The sequence below is a fragment of the Piliocolobus tephrosceles genome, chromosome 19 (assembly GCF_002776525.5).
Source record: "Piliocolobus tephrosceles isolate RC106 chromosome 19, ASM277652v3, whole genome shotgun sequence".
NCBI lineage: Eukaryota > Metazoa > Chordata > Mammalia > Primates > Cercopithecidae > Piliocolobus > Piliocolobus tephrosceles.
In genome coordinates this window covers 2,401,894-2,413,996 of record NC_045452.1, presented here as the reverse complement: position 1 = coordinate 2,413,996, position 12,103 = coordinate 2,401,894, and positions in this window count along the sequence as shown.

Genomic DNA, 12,103 nt, shown 5'->3' with positions numbered 1-12,103 from the left:
AAATGAGGACTGGAAGGAGCACAGCATTTGATTAGTGGTTGTTTTCATTGATAGGATAACTTTTCTCCAATCTTCTATAAATGATTATATTTTGACATAAGAATACTAAACAGAATAGAATGCTTTTCCTAGAACTGATTCCTGTTCTCTCAATAAAAGTTGGCTTTCCATCAAGCACGAATCCTCTACAGAAGATGGACACAGCAGCGGCATATGTGGACCCACGGATTTGGAAGATGTAAAGAAGATAGTGTCAATTTAGCTGGACTTCAAACATGGCAGAAGGACTGAGGGAATGCTACGATTGTATCACAGTATAGAGATAGGGCCATATGTACACTATTTCATGTTACATTAGGTGGCCTTTAGCTACAAGGCCAAGAACTCTGTTTCTCATTCATGTCCTGCTTTTGCTTTCCTTTTTTCTTTTTTTTTTTTGGTCACCCTTCTTCTGCCAAAAAGGATAGAACAGCAGCAGCTCTCTTCCTGCTTGACAACCAACACCGCCATTCACTCCAGCCACTGCCCAAGTCAAGCAAACTCTGCGAGTAATTCATGAGCAGCACCACCAATGTCCTGAGAGTGACTCTGTGTCCTCCTAGCTCCCCAAGGCCTGTTGGAGAAGTCTTCTGACAAATTAGAAGAGGAGAACCCAGATTTTGCCAATAGGAGGTTGCTTGTCTTCTCTTACTTGGAAATGTGGCTAAAGAAGTTGATATCCTAGGTTATCAACAATGCTCTGCAGGCTCTGGAAGCAGATGCATTCCCTCTAGGTGGTGGGGGCTTGTGTGTATGGGTCTTGGAGGGTGTCTGGGTATGAATGTAAGTGGGAGAACTGTGCTCTCTGCCAAAGCTCCAGTGTCCTGGGACAGGAGAGAGAAGCACGGCCTTGAGCGCATTTCAAGCCTCCTTGCCTTACCCCAATCATGGATTCTGGGATGAGGCTTCATCCCTAGTTCTCTAAGTAAGCATAACTTTGAAAGCAAAGTCTAGTGAAAAAAATATCAAGAAGGAAAAGTCTATTTGATTCATAAACAGTTGTATAACTTTTTTTTTTTTTGAGACAAAGTCTCACTCTGTCACTCAGGCTGAAGTGCAGTGGCTCGATCTTGGCTAACTGCAACCTCTGCCTCCCAGGTTCAAGTGATTCTTGTGCTTCAGCCTCCCGAATAGCTGGGATTACAGGGGCCTGCCACCACCCCCGGCTAATTTTTGTATTTTTAGTAGAGGCGGGGTTTCACCATGTCTCAAACTCCTGACCTCAGGTGATCCAATCGCCTTGTCCTCCCAAAGTGCTGGGATTACAGGCATGAGCCACTGCACCCGGCCTAGAGATGAATAACTCTTAAACAAAACATGAATTAACCAAATCCAGGGACACAGAAAGCAAATAAATAAATAAATAAATAAATAAATAAATAAATAAATAATCACCACCAATTTTGGTATGTTCCAGGAATGCAAGATTGACTGAACATTAGAAAATCAAGGCTCACATCTGTAATCCCAGCAGTTTTGGAGGCTGAAGCCTGTGGAACCCTTGAACCCAGGAGTGCGAGACAAGCCAGACCAACATGGCAAAACTTTGTCTCTACCAGAAAATGCAAAAATTAGCTGGGCATAGTGGCACACACCTGTAGTCCCAGCTATTCAGGAGGCTGAGGTGGGTGGATCACTTGAGCCTAGGAGGTGGAGGCTGCAGTGAGCCAAGATCACGCCACTGCCCCACAGCCTGGATGACAGGGCCAGACCCTGTCACAAAACAAAGAAAAGAAAAAAGAAAATCAAGCAACACAATTCACCACACTCACAGAAAAAAGAAGAAAACTCACTCACCATCTCAGTAGATGCAGAGAAGCATTTGATAGAATTCGCCAACATTCAGTTACAATAAAAATTTTCGGCAACTGGGAATGAAAGGAAACTTCCTTAATCTGATAAACTGCAGCTACAAAAACCTACGGTGTCATGCTTAAAGGCACAACATAAAAAGCCTCCCTTTTAAGATGGAAACCAAGCTAAGAATTATTTCATTATTTCCTTTCAATAGTATAGGGGAAGTCTTAGCCAATGTAATAAGGTGAGAAAAACAAAACCCATAAAGATTGGAAAGGAGGACATGAAACTTTCATTGACAGAGCAGGAACATCACCATCTTGGACAAGCACCGTCATTTTAAAGTTCACCTTGATCAAAAACTGTCTAAATCCAAAGGGCATCAGCCTAATGGCTAAGGTCAGCATGACCATAAACCTCAAATAATCTCTCCGACCAGAAACATTCTAAACCCCTCCCTGACTGGAGACATGCCAGCCCCGAGATAACCTCCCCTCCGGCCAGAGAGACATTAGCCCCAAGATAACCTCCCCTGGGACCAGACTTCCAACCCCACCATAAACTTCTCCCCCACACAGAAACATTCCAAGCTAGTGATAAGCCCTCTCACCCTAAAAAACCAATAAATACTCTTAGTTTGTAATAGAGCGCGCCCCTGACCGAAATCAGCCAGAAGCCCCTCTCAGGTTTATTCTCCAAAATAAATCTGTCTTTGACTGTTGAACCACTTTTCGTGTTTTGTCCCTCTTTCTTTAACTTTTACAGTCATTATTTGTAGATACTCGAGAAACTTAGGTGAATTGAGCAAGGTCATTGTAATACAGAGGTTATTAAAAATAACTTTTAGGCAAATAATAAAGGTAAAGGTTCTTGGTAAAAATTTTCCTGTAATAAAAAACAACCCCAAAACCATCTCTTTTTTAATTAAAAAAAAAAGGGGGGGGGGGCAGCTTAAAGGGCCTGGCCAGCAACCTTTAATATGCAAATACTAGCCATTAAAAACTGGGTTCACTCAATATGGCAATTTCCACCATCATCTCCTTGTCACCAGGTGTATCAAGTGTCATGACCACCTCCAAATAACACCATGTGTTCAAAACATGGCAATGTGCATTTGCATATTAAAGGGCTAAAGTAAAAGGGCCAGTTTTTGCTGGCTAGGTAAATAACACACCTGATCAAACCAATCCCCTGGGCCTTATGCAAATCAAACACCTTCTCCTCCAGCATCCCAATAAAAGCAACCACTTTTCTGACTCACACACGGATTCTAGTTATTCAAATTCCCCTCCCTCTGTCCCTGTACGGAGAAGCTTTTTCTCTCTTCTTTTTTCTTTCTCTTTTTTTCTCTCTCTCCTCTCTCTGTCTCCTGTATTTATTTTTCTTGCCTATTACACCTTTTGCTCCTTAAAACCACTCCACCAGCCTGACCAACATGGTGAAACTCCGTCTCTACTAAAAATACAAATATTAGCCAGGTGTGGTGGCACACACCTGTAATCCCAGCTACTCAGGAGGCTGAGGCAGAAGAATTGCTTGAAACCAGGAGGCGGAGGTTGCAGTGAGCTGAGATCGTGCCATTGCATTCCAGCCTGGGTAACAAGAGTGAAAACTCTGTCTCAAAAAAACAAACTAAAAACAAACAAAAAACCACTCCATGTGTGTTGGTGTCATTAATCCTATCAGTACAAAACAAAAACCCTGGTGTTCCTCCAGTCATCAAAGCTGCATCAACTGGAATCAAGGAATATATGCAAAAATCAATGGTATTTCTACATTACCAGCCACAAATAAAAAAACCTTTTCTGAAGTAAAATCGCTTGTAGTAGTGTAAACCAGAAAGCATCTGAGACAGGTCTCAATCAATTTAGGAGTTTACTCAATCAATTTGGGAATTTACTTTGCCAAGGTTAAGGACAATGCCCAGGAGGAAAAAAAAAAACAGAATCACAGAAGCAGCCTATGGTCTGTGCCTGTCCCCAAAGGTGATTTTGAGGGTTTCAAAATTTAAAAGAGAAGGGTGAGTTGGGAGGATTGCTTGAGTCCAGGAGGTTGAGACCAGCCTGGGCAACATCGTGAAACCCGATCTCTACAAAAAATACAAAAATTAGCCAGGTATGGTGGTGCATGCCTGCAATCCCTGCTATTCAGGAGGCTGAGGCATGAGGATCGATTGAGCCCAGGAGGTGAGCCGTGATTGCGCCACTGTACTCCACCCTGGGTGACAGAGTGAGACCCAGTCTCAGTGTCTGTTTCTCCCTTGCACGCTCTCCCTCTCTATATATACACACATATATACGTATATGTATATATACACATATATATACATATACACAAACATTTACATATATGTATATATATGTATATACACACGTATATATACATATACACACACATATACATGACCAAACCCCGTCTCTACTAAAAATACAAAAATTAGCCGGGCATGGTGGTACATGCCTGTAATCCCAGCTATTTGGGAGAATGAGGTGGAAGAATTGCTTGAACCCAGGAGGCGGTGGTTGCAGTGAGCTGAGACTGCACCATTGCACTCCAGGCTGGCTGAGGAGCGAAACTGTCTCTAAAAAAAAAAGAAAAACTGGCATTTTCGGACAGGCGCAGTGTCTCATTCCTGTAATCCCAGCACTTTGGGAGGCTTTTGTGGGTGGATCACTTGAGGTCGGGAGTTTGAGACTAGCCTGACCAACATGGTGAAACCCTGTCTCTACTGAAAATACAAAATTAGCCGGGCATGGTGGCTCATGCCTGTAATTCCAGCTACTTGGGAGGCTGAGGCAGGAGAATTGCTTGAACTCGGGAGGCGGAATTTGCAGTGAGCCAAGATGGTGCCATTGCACTCCAGCCTGGGCAACAAGAAACTCTGTCTCAAAAGAAAAAAACAAGAAACGAAAAACTGTAATTTTTTTCTTTTTTTTTAGATACAGGGTCTCACTCTGTCGCCCAGGCTGGAGTGCAGTGTTGGGATCACGGCTCACTGCAGCCTTGACATCCCAGGCTGAAACAATCCTCCCGCCTCTGCCTCCTAAAGTAGCTGGAACTGCAGGTGCGCACCAGTATGCCCAACTATTTATTCATTGAGAGATGAAGTCTCGCTCCATTGCCCAGGTCGGAATGCACTGGCACAATCTCAACTCACTGAAACTTCTGCTGGGTTCAAGCGATTCTCCTGCCTCAGCCTCCCAAGTAGCTGGAACTGCAGGTGTCACCACCACGCCCAGCTAATTTCATATTTTTAGTGGAGTCGGGGCTTCACCATGTTGGTCATGCTGGTCTTGAACTCGACCTCAGATGATCCACCCGCCTCAGCCTCTCAAAGTGCTGGGATTACAGACATGTGCCACCACGCCCAGCTAATTTTGTATTTTCAGTAGAGACAGGGTCTTACTATGTTGGCCAGGCTGGTCTTAAACTCCTGGCCTCAAGTGATCCTCCTACCTCAGCCCCCCAAATAGCTGGGATTACAAGTGTGAGCCATCACGAGTGGTCCTATCTTGTTGCCATGGGTGACAAGGGTTTCCTGCAAAGCTGGGACCTTTTGTCACACATGTGGCCCAGGAGTCGGCACAGCTGAAGGCAGATCCAAGGAAAGGCAGAACAGTTGCAGGCCTGGCCTCTGCCTGTGACTGGAGAGCGAGCTAAGAAAATGACTTGTGTTTCACTTCTGCCAAATCTTGCACAGGAATCTCTTGTGGTTCACCCTAACCAGAAACACGCAGGAAACGGAGTTCTGGGAAATGTCATGCCACCCAACAACATGGTGGCTGGCAAAGAGCAAAAAAGGAGAAGGCTCCGAACACCAGTGACTGCGTGGGGACCCAGGCTCTCTTATAGGTTGGTGGCGGCGTCAACTGGTACAACTCTAGATAGAAAATGCTTGTGCCATTTAACCAGCCGATCTACTTCTGCGAATTTCTCCTCCAGGTTAACCTGAACTTATTGACACAGCACAACAGTGTTTAAAGAAGCTAAAGGCTGAGCACAACTTCAATGTCCCCTAGCCTGGGGTTCGTTCCCTGCATTGTTTAGATTTTTTTCACCTTGTATACACAGTATTTATTTTCCACACTGATGAAAAACGTAAGGCCATCTTTTTATACCTATGCCTCTGGTGTATTGTTACAGGGACTGTCGACCTCAAGAAAGAAATTGAGGTAAAATTAATACAGAGTTTATTTGGGCCAAGGTTGAGAACAGTTGCCCCAGACACACTTCCAAGTGTGGAGTGCTTGGGGAGGGCTTAATTCAACCTTTGTTACAAGCAGTCTTTTTTTAAAAGAGACGGTATCTTGCTATGTTGCCCAGTCTGGCCTCCAATTTCTGAACTCAAGTGATCCCCCAACTCAGCCTCCCAAAGTGCTGGGATTGTGAGCCACTGTGTCTGGCCCAAAAGCAGTTTTTTTTAAAAGGCAAAAGAGGATAAGGAGGATGAACTGGAGGATGGCCTAGCAGACCTGCGTTCAGCAGAACCCTGGACAGGAGACCAGGGGACGCAAAAGGCCAGGCTCCTACTCGCTGGCACATGCCTGTAATCCCAGCACTTTGGGAGGCTGAGGTGGGTGGATCACCTGAGGTCAGGAGTTCAAGACCAGCTTGGCCAACATAGTGAAACCCCATCTCTATTAAAAATACAAAATTAGCTGGGTGTGGTAGCATATGCCTGTAACCCCAGCTACTTGGGAGGCTGAGGCAGGAGAATCACTTGAACCCAGGAGACAGACGTCTCAGTGAGCCAAGATCACAACATTGCACTCCAGCCTGGACAACAACAGCAAAAAGATATCTCAAAAAAAAAAAAAAAAAAAGGAAAAAAAAGTCAGCCAGGAGTGGTGGCATGCACCTGTGGTCCCAGTTACATGGGAGGCTGAGGCATGAGAATTTCTTGAACCCAAGAGGTGGAGGCTGCAGGGAGCCAGGATCGCACTACTGCACTCCAGCCTGGGCGACAGAGCGAGACTCTGTCTCAAAACAAAACAAGAGGATAAGAAGTGGGCTATACTAAAAATATAAAAATTAGCTTGGTGTGGTGGCACATGCCTGTAATCCCAGCTACTTGGGAGGCTGAGGCAGGAGAGTCACTTGAAGCTGGGAGGCGGAGGTTGCAGTGAGCAGAGATCGCACCACTGCCCTCCAGCCTGGGACAAGAGTGAGGCTGTCTTAAAAACAAACAACACAAATAAAACCCATGCCAAGTCTCTGTTTAATACCAAGCACCATTCCAAACCCTGCAGTGTTCTCCTCATCTTATCCATTTTATGCAGGAAACTGATGCAGAGAGAAGAAAAGGGATGGCCAAGGTCACATGGTGATGAAACCACTAGTTTTTTTTTTAGACAGTCTCTCTCTGTTGCCCAGGCTGGAGTGCAGTGGCACGATCTCCGCTCACTGCAACCTCTGCCTCCCAGGTTCAGGTGATTCTCCTGCCTAGTGGTTAGGACTGTAGGCACCCCCACCACGCCCAGAATTTTTTTGTATTTTTAGTAGAGATGGGGTTTCACCGTGTTGGCCAGGCTGGTCTTGAACTCCTGATCTCAGGTGATCTGCCCACCTCGGCCTCCCAAAGTGCTGGGATTACAAGCGTGAGCCACTGCACCTGGTCATGTTTTTGTCTTCCTTATTGTTTGGGGGGGTTCACTAGAGACTTGTCATAAGATCTGAGACTGGCAGTTCCTTCTGTTGCACTCCCTGTAATATACAGGGGTCCCGAGGGTGGGGTGGTGTGATGTGGAGGGAGGAAAGTGTTTTCAAGTCCTGTGATAACTCTTCTAGGAGTCCAAGGCCATGTGCTGTGACCTCCAGGTGTGCCTCTCAGTTTTCCCCTCTTTGGTGAGACTAAAAGGATAGAGGTTCGGCATTTCCCTTTTTCCAGGCTGGCAGTGTCCTGCAAAAACAGTTTTCCTTGAGGGCAGTTTTATCTTTTTTTGAAAACATTTTTTATTTTCAAGGGTTTTGGAGGAGCAGGTGGTATTTGGTTACATAAGTTTTTGTGAGATTTTGGTGCACCCATCTCCTGAGCAGTATACTGAACCCAATTTGTAGTCTTTTATTCCTCACCCCGTTTCCATCCTTTCCCCCTAAGTCCCCAAAGTCCATGGTGTCATTCTTATGCCTTTGCATCCTCAAAGCTTAGCTCTCATTTATGAGTAAGGAAACTAGTATACACTGGGCATATTTCAGAAGCAGCCCTAGAAATAATGAAATGTCTCCTGGACCAGGCCAAGGGCCCCCACTGCCCTGCACAGCCTTGGCACACTGCTCCCCGCATGCTGGCTGCTCTGGCTCCTGTCTCTGATCAAAGGGTCCCAGGTATAGCTAGAGCCTCCATCTAGATTTCAGGGAATGTATAGGAAAGCCTGAATATCCAGGTAGAAGCCTGCTGCAGGGGCAGAGCCTTCACAGAGAAACTCTACTAGGGCAGAGTGGAGGGGAAATGTGGGCTTGGAATCACCACACAGAGTCCCCACTGGGGCACTGTCTAGTGGTGCTGTGGGAAGGGGGCCACTGTTTTCCAGACCCTTGAATCATAAAGCCACTGATAGCTTGCACCCTGCTTGCACCTGGAAAACCTGCAGTCACTCAATAACCTGTAAGAACAGTCCAGGAAGCTGAACCCTGCAAAGTAAGAGGGACAGAACTCAGCCACAAATGCATGGTCAACTGATCTTCCACAGAGCCGACAGAAACACACATCGGGGAAAGGCCACCCTGTTCAACAGTAGGGGGAAGGTTGGATAACAACAAGCAGAAGAGTTAGACTGGGCCACTGTGCTCCACCAAATACAGAAGTTACCTCAGGATAGATCAAAGATTTGCACATAAGACCCAAAACTCCAAAAATACTACAAGGAAACATGGAGAAAACTCTTCTGGACCTTGGTCTAGGCAAATAATTTATAGCTAAAATTTATAGCTCAAGTCTGACATGGGGAAATTACCTTACAGGATGAACTGGAGGATGGCCTAGCAGACCTGCGTTCAGCAGAACCCTGGCCAGGAGACCAGGGGACGCAAAAGGCCAGGCTCCTACTCACTGTGCCCCCGCGGGTAGTGGGGTTGCTAGGGTCAGAGGCCGGCCCAGACGTGCACCTGAAGCCAGCCGTGTTTGCAGTGGCACTGGGTCCCCAACTTGTAACTGGGGGTGTCTACTTAACTGATCCCCCGGGTGATGTGATTGAAACAGTGCCTCCCAAAAGAGTTGCTCCTCGTGCTGGGTCCTGTCATTATGGGGGTGCTCTGCTTGGGAGGCCCCTGGGGTTCAGGCCCCCACGTCTTACTGCTGTCTGTGGTGCTCACGGCCCTTCTCATTGCCGCTTTGCTGCTGAGGGATTCATTTCTGAAACCCAGAGCTGGGGCCGCCTCTCTGCTCCCAAAGCCTGTAAGTGCGGCTGAAACCACCAAGCTTGAGGGGGCTGGACTCCTGCGGCCAAATGCTGAGCAGAGCCGCCTAATGCTGGGGAGGATATTGGCCGAGGGAGGGGTTTGTGGACAGCAGCTCACAGGCAGAGGCAGTGGATGGGTCACGATGGGACACAGCCAGGGGCACAGCAAAAGGCAGCTGGGTACTGACAGGGGTGCCCAAGGTGGAAGTGGTGGGTATTGAACCCCCTATGGCTGAGTGTGCTGTGGTGCCCCGACCTGGCTGGCTGGAGCAGAGTTTGAGGCCGGGGCCGGAGCGGGAGATGCCAGCCCTAGAAACTGGAGGGAGCTTCCACAAGTGGGGGCTCCATGCTGCTGCACATCCGGGATCCCAGATGCGGCCTGGACTGTGGCTGCGATGTAACAGGAAGTTTCAATGTTGGAGTGAAGCCAGAGAACCTCAGGTCAGCCAGGCCGGTGGTGTCCTTGGCTGGGACTGTGCTGTCGCTGTGGGACATCAAAAGGGCCTGGGTAGATGGAAAGAAGCTTTCACTGGAGACAGCAGGAGGCCCCAGGAGGAAAAGCTGAGAAGGGGGACTGGTATCCATGGGGGTGACCTCCAAGTCAGTTGTCGGCTGGGGAGCCAGTTTAGCAGATGTGCTGGCTGCAGGGCTGGAACTGGCTCCAGATACAGCAATCCACAGACCATGGCAGAGAGGAGCACTAGAGTCGGGGGCAATGCGGGGCTCTGTCTGGAGAACACAGGAAAATCCATGCACTTTGGGGATGGGAATTCCATCCTGCTGGTGCTGAGAGAGACGGGGAAGGCAAAGCCAGCTCTTGCTGCAGCTGTGGTTGAGGCCCAGGAATGTGAAGGGCCTCTGTCTTCCTCGTTCAGAGGGGACCCCCATGTGGGGTTGACTGTGAAGTGGGGAAGGGGCTACTGGAGAGGCAGGGCTTGGGCTTCTCCTGGTGCAGTCCATGCTTGGGGCTGGGGAGGGGGCAGGGGTCAGCAAGGTGAATGGTGCCGAGGCCCGGGAGTGGGAAGTGGTGGCAGGAAGGGGATCGGAGGAGAACAGGGAGCCTGGTGAGCTGCGCTTCCTCCCAGACACAAAAGGCATAGCAGGGGGCCCCTGCAGCAGATGTTATCAGGGCCACTGGGCCCAGGTAGTCCTGGCAACTGTGTCTCTCCTGTTGTGCACCCATGCTGGGTGCTAGAGCTGCAGGAGGAAGATGAGCCGCCCCTGCTGTGGGCGAGGACAAAGCATGGGAATTCCAAGAGGCTCTCCATTCCCAGATGGCCTTGGCCTCACCCCGAAGTGCACTGTTGATGCACCGGGGTGCCACCTCCTTCTCCTCCTCAGATCCCCTTCCTGCCACCTCTTCCTACCATGCCGGCACATCCATGCATCCATCTGAGAGCTGTACCAGGCCCTCCCTCCCACCACCAGTCAATAGCCCATTTATTAAATTAATGTACTCAGTTTGCAGGAGCCATTTCCACTGTCGCCTAGGCTGGAGTGCAGTGGTGCCATCTCAACTCACTGCAGCCTATGTCTCCGGGGTTCAAACGATTCTCATGCCTCAGCCTCTCGAGTAACTGGGACTAGAGCCGCACGTCACCACGCAGGGCTAATTTTTTCTTTCTTTTTTTTTGTAGAGACAAGGTTTCACCATGTTGGCCAGGCTGGTCTTGAACTCCTGACCTCAGGTGATCTGCCTGCCTCTTCCTCTCAAAGTACTAGGATTACAGCTCTGAACCACCGCACCCAGCCTCTCAGTACATTTAAATGATGCGATAACTCGTGCCTGTAATCCCAGCACTTTGGGAGGCTGAGGCAGGCAGATTACCTGAGGTCAGAAGTTCGACGCCAGCCTAGCCAACATGGTGTTTTGGTTGTTTTTTTTCCAAATGGGGGGACAGGGGACCTGAATCTATCCCATAAGACTCCAATGCCATATACAATAAATAGAGACAACAAAGGGTGTTGGGCAAAAACATCATGGGGATACTGTGATATAAAAATCCAGATTCTCACAAACTCTAGAGGTCATATGACCAGCTTCCGCAAAAATTAAACTGCAAGAATCCATAGATTTAAAAAAGATTTAAGAGACGCATCAGCCAATTATATATGGACCTATGTGAGTCCTGATCCAAACATAAAAATAGACAGTAAACAAAACAGAAATATTTATAAGATTGTTGGAAATTTAAATACTCATTGAATAAGGTATGATTTAAGGAATGATTATCAATTATTTTAAGGACTGATAATGGTATTATGATTATATTTTTAAAAGAATCTTTCTCGGATGGAGTGAACACGGGAGGCAGAGCTTGCAGTGAGCCGAGATCGCGCCACTGCACTCCAGCCTGGGCGACAGAGCGAGACTCCGTCTCAAAAAAAAAAAAAAAAGGAGAATCCTTCTCTTTCCAAGATAATAAAATATTTATGGATGAAATGATATGATGTCTGGAATCTGCTTCAAAATAATAAGAGGGGAAGGTGGGTATCAGGGAGTTACAACTGGCTGTGAGTTGATAATGGTGATGAGTGTGATGAGCGTATTGGGCTGAAATATCAATCCATCTACTTTACTATGTCAAAAATTTCCTGTAATGAGATGGAACACTGTAAACACCAATGCATCCTGCCTATTCCAACAAAAACGCAGTTGAAGTCTCAGACTGAGTGTCACCCATACCTGTGCTAATCTTGGATTTGTTCTCCACGGTGGTCACGGCAGCGGCAGATGCTGAAGATGCCACAGGTGGGCAGGTGCTTTTCTTTCCTTTAACACCGTTAGTCATCGTTACCCCTCCGGCCATTCCAGCTAAAAGGTCATCACTGCTCTTGGTCTAGAAGCAACAGAAAATAAAAGCAAATGT